The 12,408-nt window shown below is 42.2% G+C and overlaps 1 protein-coding gene across 32 annotated transcripts in view; it reads left to right on the forward strand.

Moving 5' to 3' along the window:
- Window positions 1-12,408, forward strand: part of ST18 (ST18 C2H2C-type zinc finger transcription factor) — a 300,959-nt gene that overhangs the window by 157,748 nt on the left and 130,803 nt on the right. For 12 of the 32 annotated variants that reach the window (XR_014843833.1, XR_014843834.1, XM_085022394.1 and 9 more), the window contains exon 1: window positions 9,984-10,079. The exons of the other annotated variants lie outside the window; for them this stretch is intronic. The gene's annotated coding sequence lies outside the window, so the exon portion shown is untranslated. Of the gene's footprint in view, window positions 1-9,983; window positions 10,080-12,408 lie in introns of those variants that run through there. 32 annotated transcript variants of the gene reach the window in all.

A 12,408-nucleotide genomic window follows, 5' to 3' on the forward strand; every position in this document is an offset into this window, starting at 1 on the left:
GTTCAAGATTATCATTTCATTTGTTTTGGATTGGTGACTTTTGAAATGCTGAACTTTGAACATTAATCTGCTTGGAACACTCACTTGAATGACTATTTCCTTCTCAACTATGAGGTTATTGTGGAGACACTGTTCACAAGCTCCACTTGGTTATCAATTTTCTTAATATCGTATTTCTTAATATTAAAAAAATAAGACATCCCCCCTCCAAAATACCTGGACATAAATGAAATTGGAAAATGTCTTAATTTTAAAGAGTGCTCAGTAACTAAAGGGAATTCTGATAGATTGCACGTAGAGAAATCCATCTGGTATGGCCAGAAATTCGAAGGATTAAATACACAGAAAAATGTTAACACAGGTTTACTGATGATAATCATTAAATACGAGGAGCAAGATTTGGCACTTGGAGCTGTGCAAAGACAGAGTTGACTCCCTCAGTGCCCCTTGAGTTCATCTTTGTTACAGGTGTTTTGTAAAACCCAAGTCTGGGTAAGTTCTTGCCTTAAAGAAGTGCACAATCTTCTAATGTCAGTGGTTTAGAATCTGTCTTAACATTTTGGGATGATTTAGCCTCTTTTCTCTGCAAAGCTGGGCATATTTTTGAGCCATTCTATGTCCATCTGGCGATGGCTTAGATGGGAGAGAGGCAGCAAGGTCACTTGCTCTGCAGATGTCAGAGAAGAACCCAGTCCCCACACCTGTGGCGTGCGTGTCACCTGTCATCTGTGGATTCCCTCATTGGGAAGTGTGAGGATGATGGAAACCAGCATGGAAATCAGCGAACTAGACCGTTAGTTTGTCACCAAAGTGAGGAGTGACAGCGAAGGCAGGGGAAGCCCGTCACAGCAGCACTGAGATCTCGAATTTGCTCCCCGTATTTGACCTCTTGGGGAAGAACCACAGGCAGTTTAACAGCCTGAGGACAGCAGTGAGGAAAATTCTGGCCAGTCTGAGAGAAGGATTCAGGGAGATGGAATCACTTTTAATGCCTGTTTGTTAATATGGTCATATATTTGACATATAATGTATAAATTTCACATACACGGTATGTTAACTTGATACATTTATATACTGGAATATGATTGCCATTGCCTCTATAAATGACGCGTGGAGATTAAGTAAAGTTATCCCAAGGCAAAAATGAGCATGACACCTTCAGTCAGTGGCGAGGAGCTGACTCTACAGCCTGCATGTTAAGGTATCTGAAGAGACAGGTGGGTAAGACTGAGAAACTGCAAGCAGTACCAAGACAGCAGGACTTTGTCCTACAGATAAATGACTTCTAAGCAGAGGATGTATTTCCTAGGCTACCACCAGCAGACTAAGAAGTCCACTCCAATGTGTACAATAACACAAACACATGAGTTTCATTTTGACCTTGTAAAGAGTCTCAGAATTCCCTCTTTTGTAGGGCAAGGGGGACTTTGGTCTCTGTCGTTTAGGACTCAGACTGACTGAGGCTCTCTGCCATCTTCAGTACATGGCTTTCAAGGTCTTCTCTGTACTCTTGGCAAAAATGAAGGACACTTGGAGATAGCTGGGCAGCTCTGTGGTCTGTGCCGGATGTGAAGCATACATGACTGCTTGGCACACGGCTGCACCTAACTTCAAAGGAGGGCAGGAGGCTTAGCCTGGTTGTTGTCCAGGAAGAAAAGGAAAGCCATGGAATGGACATAACTAGATTCGCCTTATAGAAAAATAATGCTGGCGGCAGGGGAAAGGATGTCCCAGAATGAGGCACGTTCCTGGGACTGTGGGAGAGTTTGGGTACCAGGATATGCGGGGAGCTCAGATGATGGATGATGGGAGCTTGGACATGGCCCTGGGAGTAGAGTCGGAGAAGGACAATTAGAGGAGTTTATGAAGAGCTGGGTGGTTCTGGGGATGGTAGAGGCCTTGGATCCTGGGGGTCCTGTGTGAAATGTGGGCGTGGTGTCGTACCGAGCATGGAGACTGGGCAGTAGGGGGCCAGCCAGTGACTCGGTAGGACCAGAATGTTAAAATCTGAACTTCTGGCTCAGACTGACAAAGTCTGTGTGGGGTTTAAACAACTGTTCCGACATGGAACAGAAGGTGAGAACGATGGGTGCCCTGAATGCTGAGGGCCCGTAGCTGTGCTGTCGACCATGGGTGAGCGCTGGACCCCAGGAGGCCCCCCAAATCGAGACAGCCCTGGGTCACATCACGATAGGGTCCAGAATAGTCTCTGGTCATACTGTCCGTTCAGCAAAGTATAAGAAAAATGTTGTGCCATCTCTGGAAACATGTTCAACTTTTTAAGTATCTGAAAATGAATGATTTAGGTGTGTTTTCTTACCTCTTTAAAAGTCACTGGCAGCAATGGGCACCCAGAGCATCATGCCGGCCTCACCTGCGATCCAGGCATCACCTGCCATCCAGGCGTCACCATCCAGGACATACATAGAGCATGTTAGCCCCCAGGCTTGTTTGCTTGCTTGGGCCATTCTGAAACCATCCTCCCTCTTCCGCTCTGTCTTGTTGTTGTTGTTTCAAATGCCAACTTTGCAATCATGAAGACACTTATGTGAGTCATGGAAACTGTGGAGAATCCTTTGTTTGAGACTTTTTGGTCACTGCATCAAATCACAGCGACAAGGGGACCAGGGAGTCTGGGACATGCAGGATTTTTCCTAAGTGGAATCAGAATGGACCTGATTTTCCTTTCTGTGAAGAGGGAGTGAGCCAGCCAGTGTGGACTGAATGTTTTCTGTCTTCCTTAAATTAGTATATTGAAACCTCAGTGCCCAGTGTGATGGTATTTGGAGGTGGGGCCTTTGGGAGGTGAGGTCTGTGGATGGGGTCCCCTGGGGGCTTCGTGCCCTCATAAGGAGAAGAGACCAGTGCTCCCTCTCCACCATGGGAGGGCACAGTGAGAAACAGTGACCTGCAAGCCCATAGGAGGGTTTCTACCAGGAACTGAACCACCTTGATCTTGGATGTCTAGCCTCCAGAACTGTGGGAAGTGCATGTCTGCTGTTTAAGCTGTCCAATCTGTGGCATTTGGTTAGAGCAGTCTAAGCTGAGACGCTCATTAAGCCCAAATCCATCTAAATAGAATAACTGCTATGTGGATGCGTGTGAGTGCCTGCATGTGTGTGTGTGTGTGTTTAGGGGGCTGGGTGATGCAGAAATATGAGAGTAAGGACCTGCACACCTGGAAGGATTTGCGTGTGCCCAGGGCATGTACCGAGCTGGACTTCCCACTGCAGGAACAGAGTCCAGAACCAGCCAGAGCACGGAGGGATGGCAGGTCACCACGGCGACTCTGTTCAGATCTCCTAAGTCTATGAGCCAAGGCCACCAGGGCACCACATGTGTTGAGTATGTAAAGAAATCTTCACATGGATTTTACACTGCAAGGCAGAGAGAGTGAGTGAGCTGCCCAGCAAGCACCAAATGCAACTCAGCTCCCTGGTGATGATGCAGAACTGTATCTATCCAACATCAATGCCGTATTGCAAACATAGATGCAGATATGATCACAGAAATGAATACAGACTAGGTGTGGGCTGAGATCTCGGGCTTAGATCTAGGTACATATATAGGTACTGCGATTCTTAGCAGAGATCTCACTCCTCACTCTGTTTTCATGTTCATGCGATTTCTGATGAAAAGCATCACACGACAGAAGAAAGAGCTTTAAAATTTCTTATCGATCCCATCAGTTTTTCATGAAAAAGATACTCATTTTCCTGGACGATAAGAGCTTTGTCAAAGTTCAGAAGATGGGCCATTAGAAAAGCTTTTACGCTGGTATTAATTTCTAATAAAAATGCCAAAAGATGAAAGGAAAAGAAACTCACTGGAGTTTCCCCATCAGATCCGTGGTGGTTTTCTCTGATCTGATATGAAGTGTAGACAAGAGTGAAGCCGGCAGAGCTGCCTGATGGTTGAGAGTGGGAGCCAGGAGGCAGAACACCTGTGCTTGTCCTGAGTCAGCAACTGTACCAGCAGTGCCTACTTAGGAAATTTTGAGGTTGTACTGCTTCAGCTTCCAAATCAGCCCATAAAAACACGTAGAGAAGTGCCTGCCATGAGATGAGCACTAAGTCAAGAGTTAGCTACCATTACTGTTGATCAAACCATCCTCATTATAGGGATCATTTGAGCTAATACATAGGTGCATAGGGGTTATCTTTAAAAAATTGTCTTAAATTTTTAAAATTGAAATGTAGTTGATTTACAATGTGTTAGTTTCAGACGTACAGTAAAGATTTGGTCATATATGTATATATACATATATTTATATATCTGTTCTTTTTCAGATTCTTTTCTATTATAGGTTATTACAAGATATTGAATTTAGTTCCCTGTGCTATACAAGAGGTCCTTGTTGTTTTTCTGTTTTATATATAGTGGTGTGTATCTGTTAATACCAAATTCCCAATTTATCCCTTTGGGGGTATCTTATCTTTCATTTATAATCAAAATGTCATTTAATTTTCCAATATTTGATTCAATTTGCTCCATTTTATTGGCTACAAATATGTTCATTTTTTCAAGAGGTATAGGAAATACTCGGAGTCCATCTGTAGAGATTAAAAATGGAAAATGTGAACTGGATGGCAACATCGTTATGACTGAGACTGTTGGGTTCAATCCCAGGCAGCAGGTGGAATTGAGGTCCCTGCACCTGATGCTGACAGAGCGAGCTCGCAAATGTTGGCATGAAAGGGGAGGACCTGGAAGGACCTATAGTTTGGCCTCTTCAATGTCACTCAACTTGGGGTCCAGCTGACCTTTAGTACCAGACCCTAGGAAACACTTCAAGGGCCACCTTGCATGTGGCTCTGACAGGTTGTGACTGACTTCCTTGGGGAGGCTCAAAGCCACCAGTCAGCAACCGGAGAGTAGAAGCCTCTGGGTCAGACCATTGGAGCCACACCTCCATCTGAGGGGCAGTAGGGCCAGCACCATGACAAATGCCAGACCAGGTACTCCCCAAATTGTAGAGGATTTCCTTTTTGTCTCTCCAGGGGTTACACCAGTGTATGGAATTTTGCTCTGCCAGGTAGAAGTTAGCTTTTACATTTAAAATATATTTTTTTTCTTTTGTCTTTTGAGGGGTCTAATCAGAGCTACGGCTGCCGGCCTACCCCACAGCCACAGCAACGCTAGATCCAAGCTGCATCTATGACCTACACCACAGCTCAGGGCACTGCCAGATCCTTAACCCACCGAGCAAGGCCAGGGATTAAACTCGCAACCTCATGGTTCCTGGTTGGATTCGTTTCCGCTGTGCCACAACGGGAACTCCCATTTAAAAATATTTTTAAACTGAGCTTTAAAAATTCCCAAATTAGCTCACATCATGCTTAAGGGTGAAAGGCTGGATTCTTACCTTCTATGATCAGGAACAAAACAAAGGTATCTGTTCTTTCCACTTTTGTTCTATCCTGAAGGCTCTAGCCAGGACAGGCAAGAAAATGAAATAAAAGCCATTTATGTTGAAAGGAAGTAGTAAAGCTACTTTGTGGATGACATGACGCTGTATATAGAAAATACCAAGGAATCCTCTAAAAAAAAACAACTAGAGCTAATAACAAGTTCCCTAAGGTTTCAAATTATAAAATTCAATTGTATTTCTACACAGTAGCAATAAACAAACAAAATATGAAAGCAAGAAGATAATTTTACCTTCAATAGTATCAAAAAGAATGAAGTATATACTTAGGAATGATTTTCACAAGAGAAGTATAAAACTTTGAACATTATAAAACATTTAAAGAAATTAAAGAAGAACTAAATAAATGAAAAGGCATGTTCACGGATTAGATGTTTCAATATTGCTACGATGGCAATACTAACGAAAGTGATCTACAGACCCAGCACACTCCCTGTCAACATCCCAGCTGGCTTGTTTGCAGAAATTGACAAGTTGATCCTAAATTTCATATGGGAATTCAAGGGGATCTGTAACAGCCAAAATAGTCTTGATGAAGAACAAAGTTGCAGGACTCACACATCCCAATTTCAAAGCTCAATTCAGGAGTTCCCATTGTGGCTCATTGGGTTAAGAACCCAACTTGTATCCATGAGGATGTGGGTTTGATCCCTGGCCTCGCTCAGTGGATAAGGATCCAGAGTTGCTGTGGCTGTGGTGTAGGTTGCAGCTGCAGCTCTGATTCAGCCTCTAGCCTGGGAACTTCCATATGTCACAGGTAAGACTGTAAAAAGAAAGGGGAAAAAACTCACTTTTTCAAAGCTTCTGTGATCAAGATAGTGTGGCACTGGCAAAAAGAAAGCCATATGGATCAATAGAATAGAAAGGAGGATCTAGAAATAAGTGCCCACCTCTTTGGTACATTGATGTCGACCAGGGTACCAAGATGGGTCAATGGGGAAAGAATATTTTTAACAGAGTTGCTTGGACAGCTAGACATTCACAGGCATAAGAAGGCAGCTGGATCCCTACTTCCCACCATGCACAAAAATTAACTCCAAATGAATAAAAGACCTACAGAAGGGCTAAAAGTATAAAACTCTTAAAAGAGAACATAGATGTAACCTTTCTGACCTTGAATTTGACAATAATTTCTTAGATATGACATGAAAGCAAAAGCAATCAAAGAAACATAGATAAATTTGGCTTCATCAAAATTAAAAACCTTTGTGTTTTAAAGGACAAAATTAAGAAAGTAAAAAGGCAACCCATACAATAGGAGAAAAGTTTAGTAAATTATATTTCTGATAAGGGACTGTATCCAGAATTCATATATAAAGAATTCCTACGACTCGATAATAAAAAGATAAGCAACCCAATTTAAAAATGGGCAAAAGATCTGAACAGACAGTTCTCCATAATATATACACAAAGAACCAATAAGCACATGAAAAGATTCTCAATACCATTAGTCATTATGGAAATGCAAATCAAAACCACCAGATAGCACTCAAATGCCCCAGGATAGCCATGATATTAAAAAAAAAAAAAGATAATAACAAGCATTGGTGAAGATGTGGAGACATTAGAACCTTCATGTACTGCTGATGGGAGTCTAAAATGATGTGGCTGCTTTGGAAAACACTTCAGAAGGTCCTCAAACCGTTAAACTAAATGACCTAGCAATTCTGCTAAGAGTCATATACGCCAGAGAAATGAAAACATACCTCCACACAAAAACTTGTATATAAGTGTTTATAGCAGCGCTATTCCTAGGGGGCCCACCAGCTGGTGGAGGAATAAAGAAAGTGCGATAAGATAATCCAACCAAAATATCACCCAGTAATTACCAGAAATGTACTGATGCAACACGATGAACTTTGAAAAGATGCTAAGTGAAGGAAGCCAGTGACAAAGGACGAGGTATTGTACAGTTACTATGAAAGGTCCAAAATAGGAAAAGCTGCAGCTAGGGAACCTAGATTAGTGGTTACCTGGGCCTGAAGGAGGGAGCTGGCCTTCATCGGGGGTGCGGGGTGGGGTGGGGGGAAGCAGGCAAAGGCTGAATGGCTAGTGACTGCTAATAGCTGTGGCATTTCTTTTGGGGGTGATAAAATGCTCTAAGATTGTGGCAACGGTTGCACGACTGTGGATATGCTTAACACCATCAAATTGTATGCTTTAAATGGGTGACTAATCTTGTGTCTCATTTGTATTTAAATAAAGCCGTTCTTTTACAAATTTTCAATAGTAGATGATGGTTTATTTCGGCGGCAGTGACGTCCACTAGTCATCGAAATTGGTCAAGTGCCTGGTCTGTCAGCTAGAAAGCCAGGTGGTTACTACACTGCGCGTGCTACAACACTTGCACCTCGTGTGGGTTCACTGAGCCTCTTAGCTCAGGACAAGGGTTCATTGCAAAGAGCGGGTTCGAATACCGCGCACTGCCAGGCGGGGATTTTTCAGGGTGGACATCACTGCCTCCGCGTGTGTCCTTGCGTTGCAGCGTTACCTTGAAAGAGCACGATACCGTTTTGCCTCGGCAGACAGATTATTTGCAGTAACAAATGTATTGCCAAACATGAGTGAATGGTAGCCCACGTGACAGGAAGGACGGCGGCGAGTCTAAGCCTATATACCGCCCCCCCGACACACACAGGAAACGGAACTTTTTTTTTTTAGGGCCACACTCACAACATATGGAGGTTCCCAGGCTACGGGTCCAGTCAGAGCTGTAGCTGCTGGCCGACGCCAGAGCCACAGCAATGCCAGATCCGAGCCAAGACTGCGACCTACACCACAGCTCACTGCAACGCCGGATCCCCAACCCACTGAGAGGGGCCGGGGATCAATCCCGCATCCTCAGGGATACTAGTCAGGTTTGAAACGGAATTATTTTTAAAGTCAGGTGGTAAAGCATTTACTGTTGTATCAGACCCGTGGGGGTGGTGGGCTTCCTTGTTTGGGCTAATAGGGACCTGGAGGCTGGCAGACCTGTCCTGGGCCTGGGCCGCAGGTCCCTTGGAAGGGAGGCGGGGTCAGGGGAAGGGGTAGGGTTCCAGGCCCTAGGGAAAAGGGTCTCATACAATTCATTTAGGTCCTGATGGAGGAGAGGCCTAAGATCCTTGACTTCGATTCCTCGTCTGTGTAGGGAGCCTAGCACAGTGCCTGTGAGGTTTGTTGAATGTTGAAAGGATGTGAGATTTTAATTCTTTTTAAAACATTTTATAGCTATCCTCTTCTAAGACAATACATTCTCATTAATGTCTTTTCTTTCTTTCTGTCTTATTAGGGACACAGAGTCTAGTTTGCTCATAGAAGATGCTGCTGAAAAATAAATAGACTCAAACTTTTAAAAATGTTGATAGGTGGGTCAGCCCTGCAAACAAACAAATGAAAAGTTAAATCTTCATTGTGTTATCGGTTGGTATGAAAATGCTGCAGGGACTGTTTTAAAAACAGTTTCCAGGCACATATTGGGAGGCAGGATTTTTCCTCTTACTTTGGGTCCTGACATGTGTCCGAAAAGCTCCCACTTGTTTGGGCAGTTGGGTGGTCATCCCTTTCGAACGTAAAAGGGCTCGCCGCCCATGTGGAGGGGTTGATGGCTTTTTCCACGATTTCATTTCTTTACCGCTGTCAGGAGTGAGGAGCGGATCAAGTGTCGCCGGTGTCAGGGAGGAAAGGAGCAAAGCTTCCCAGGCGAGCTGGGCGCTTCCTGCAGGGGGAGCGAAGGCAGGAAGGGGAGAAGCAGGAGGGCTGGACTGTGCTGGAGAGCCCAGGGCAGCTTCCCTGAGCTCCACCCAGAAGTGTGGTCGCCTTTGTCATTTTAATTGCTCTGTGTTTGTGGAGTGGGGCCTCTGTTTACTTATAGCTTGGGGCTTGTGTTTACCAAGCCTGGTGGAGGCCAGTGACAGGCCTCCTGCGAGCTCTCCCGCTGTATCTTGAGGCACTCTCCTTTCAGTGTCTGTGCCCGTCTAATTCGTGAGCTTCTGTGGAGCAAGCACAGGAGGGTCCAAGGCCCACAGGGAAGAATTACACCTAATTACTCAAATAATTGCTAGGCTGTTGCCTTCTTAGTCACTGAAAATCATTTCCAGGTCCCTGGCTTTTATAGATAGTCTTCTGGAGGCAGGGGGACACAGCCCCCTTTTTAACTCAGCCCATTCACTCACAAAATCAGAACACTCGAGCCTGCAAAATTAATAAGCACCACTTCCATTACATATATTTTAGGTTGTTGTTGCCGTGGCGATAAAGTCAGGGACATTGAATCTCCTCTGTTGAGCCATTGTTATCATCCCTGGCCATCTGCTGCCGAGGAGTGATATTCCATCTCATTTGCATGATGACTGATATATGGGAGGTTTGGAAGGACATATGCCACAGCAATCATGTGATGAAAATTAAAGTGAAAGTTTTGGGCCCAGAGCCGAAAAAAAATCTGTGTATGCGCATGAGGCTGTTGATGTGCAAATGTGAATCATATTGAGAAGGTCTGAATAGGGAGGTGTGACGTAGAGAGGGGACACAAACGCAGGTGCTTATCTCTGCGCAGGCAAAGGCGCTGGATGTCACATCATGGGAACTACCTTTCAAAGAAACAGCTTTAGTGTTTCCGTTCAGCACACAAGGGAGGAGAGAAATATAAGTTTGGGAAACAAACAAAAAAGTAAGTTCAAAACTTTGGAACCGCGTACTGCTCGCACGGATGTTTAAGTCACTCAGAATTTTACTGAGTTTTTGTGTCTCAAGTAATCATAGTTGATGCTGTTTCGGGGGCGGGGGGTGGAAATGACACCACTAAAGGTTGAAGTTTCGAAGTCTGTAGATGGTTTTTCTGATGTTTGTTTTGAACTTCTGTTTCTGGTTTCTGCTGTGTTTATACTTGGTTGTTATTTTCAATGCTGTGTCTGTGTCTGTTTTTAAATTTTTGTTAAAAGGGTTACTGTATCTTGGTTGAGAAGGATTCAGAATAAAATGTCTTGGTGCAATTGCATTTATACTGCATCAGTAACGCCTTTGTTCATATACATTTTTGAAATGTGCAAATTTGCAACACAGAAAATGCAATGATACTTTGTATACTTTTTTCTCTGAGACAAAGTAAAGTGGAAATAATTTCTGAGATCACGGAAATTGCCAGTGAGATCCCAAATCTGACATCTCACTAGAATCCAGGAAATCTTTTCTGGAGGGAGTGGGGGTTGTCAATGCAACAATATAGGTTATTTTTAGAAACAAATAACCAACATTGAAAAGATATTTCATATATTCTTTTTGGAAAGTCAAAATTCTGGTCGTGGCTCTAGGTAGGGGAAAGAGTTTGTGGGAAGTCCCAAAGATCTTTGAAATGATAAGTATGGTATTTATAAGCTTGTCTTTAAATATTTAAAGAATTGAATAAGAGCAGTCTCCTTAAAAAATGATATGTTTCATTTTTTGATAAATGTGGATGTCAAGAGACTCTTCAGAAAGTTAAAGAATAATATTAGAAAAGGCTGAAGAAGGAGAAAGACTTAATACTAGCCTTGAACCAAATTTTGCTGAAGGATGAGCTCAATGAAATGTTACTGAAGGATAGAGAAAAATTTCAAATACCTTGATAAACAGTGCTTTGCCTCATATGCCTTTCATCCTAACAAGGCATTTATTAAACATGTTTTGATACATTGTAGAAATAATAGAAGTCTCCTAAAGGGTTGTAGTGAGCTTTTTTCAGTTTCAAAGAACAAAGCAGCTAATAGGCGATGTATGTAAAATAACTTCTCCAATTTTTTTTTTTTAAGAAAGTGAATTATTGTCAGAAAAGTTCTACCGACTCTTATCTTGTGCCAAAAATAGCACTGCAAAATCCCACAAACTCAAGAGGGAAAATTGATGAAGAAATCTTGGATATAATTACATATACTATCTTTATGTTAGGGAAAAAATAAATAAGGCCCAGGGAATGATGAGATTCACAGTCCAAAATAAAACTGAAATTAGACTTTCCCTAACTTTTTTTTCCCCTTGCAAATGTCATCTGCATATTATCTTACTTTTATGCTTGTAACCTAAGATTACCAGTGATCTCTTTTCTCCTTATTCTAAATATTCAGTTACTCAGTGGTGATTATTGTGGCCTTCTTGGCTTACTCCAATATTAGATTAATATAGATTTCTTGTGCCAAATTAGCGGAAATCACTGTAGCACATAAGAGTGATTCACTCTTTTTTAGTTGTATTTATGTTATGGAAGCAGCATCATTTTAGGCTTAAAAGCTTTTATATTTTAAATTTGGATATACTGTACCTTAGAGAGCATAAAAGGTAGTTGTATTTAAAACCTTTCAAAGTACATGGGAACTTTTATGGAGATTCTAATTTAGTTATGATTCGAGGAGCTCTCTCTTTTTTTTTTTTTTTAAGAGTGGCCATTTCTATTCAGCTCTAACATCAATCAGTAAGATTTAAAGTTTCCTGATTCTTCCTGACTTAGACATTATAAGCGCAAATTAACTAGGCTAGCTATGCTAGGAGCTGTCCGTGGTAGCATGTTCTTTAAAAAGTTAGCTGTTATAAAATGCATATCTGCATTCTCTGTGTAATTGGCTTTATTACCATTTTTAAAGGTCAGGATTAAATTCTTATTAGATAAATTAACTTGGTATACACACTAGTTATTTGCAGATAATGTAACAATCTTACTCATAACTCAATTGCAAAACTAAACTTCCATGATGTTAATGAATGTTTCTGGTTGCAGCTTTAAAGTATGTATGAGCAAATAAACAAAAATCACAAGCTATTAAATGTGTGCTTCTTTAAGTTGACATTAATATAAAAGCACAGTGCAAATAGTCTCCATGGTAGTAGGGCAATGCGAACAAACATCAAAAAATGTGACTTGTATGACTTTATTGCTCTTGAAATTAATTCTTGTCCTTATGTGACCTGCCATGTCTGCTATAGAAATCCAAAAGATCATAATTGTTTGATATGAAATGCAAAAAGAATAG

Source organism: Sus scrofa, chromosome 4 (genome assembly GCF_054392235.1).
Source record: "Sus scrofa isolate SSC_HxYL_T2T_F1_AM1 chromosome 4, Sscrofa_HxYL_maternal_Yorkshire_Landrace_v2.0, whole genome shotgun sequence".
Taxonomy (NCBI): Eukaryota; Metazoa; Chordata; class Mammalia; order Artiodactyla; family Suidae; genus Sus; species Sus scrofa.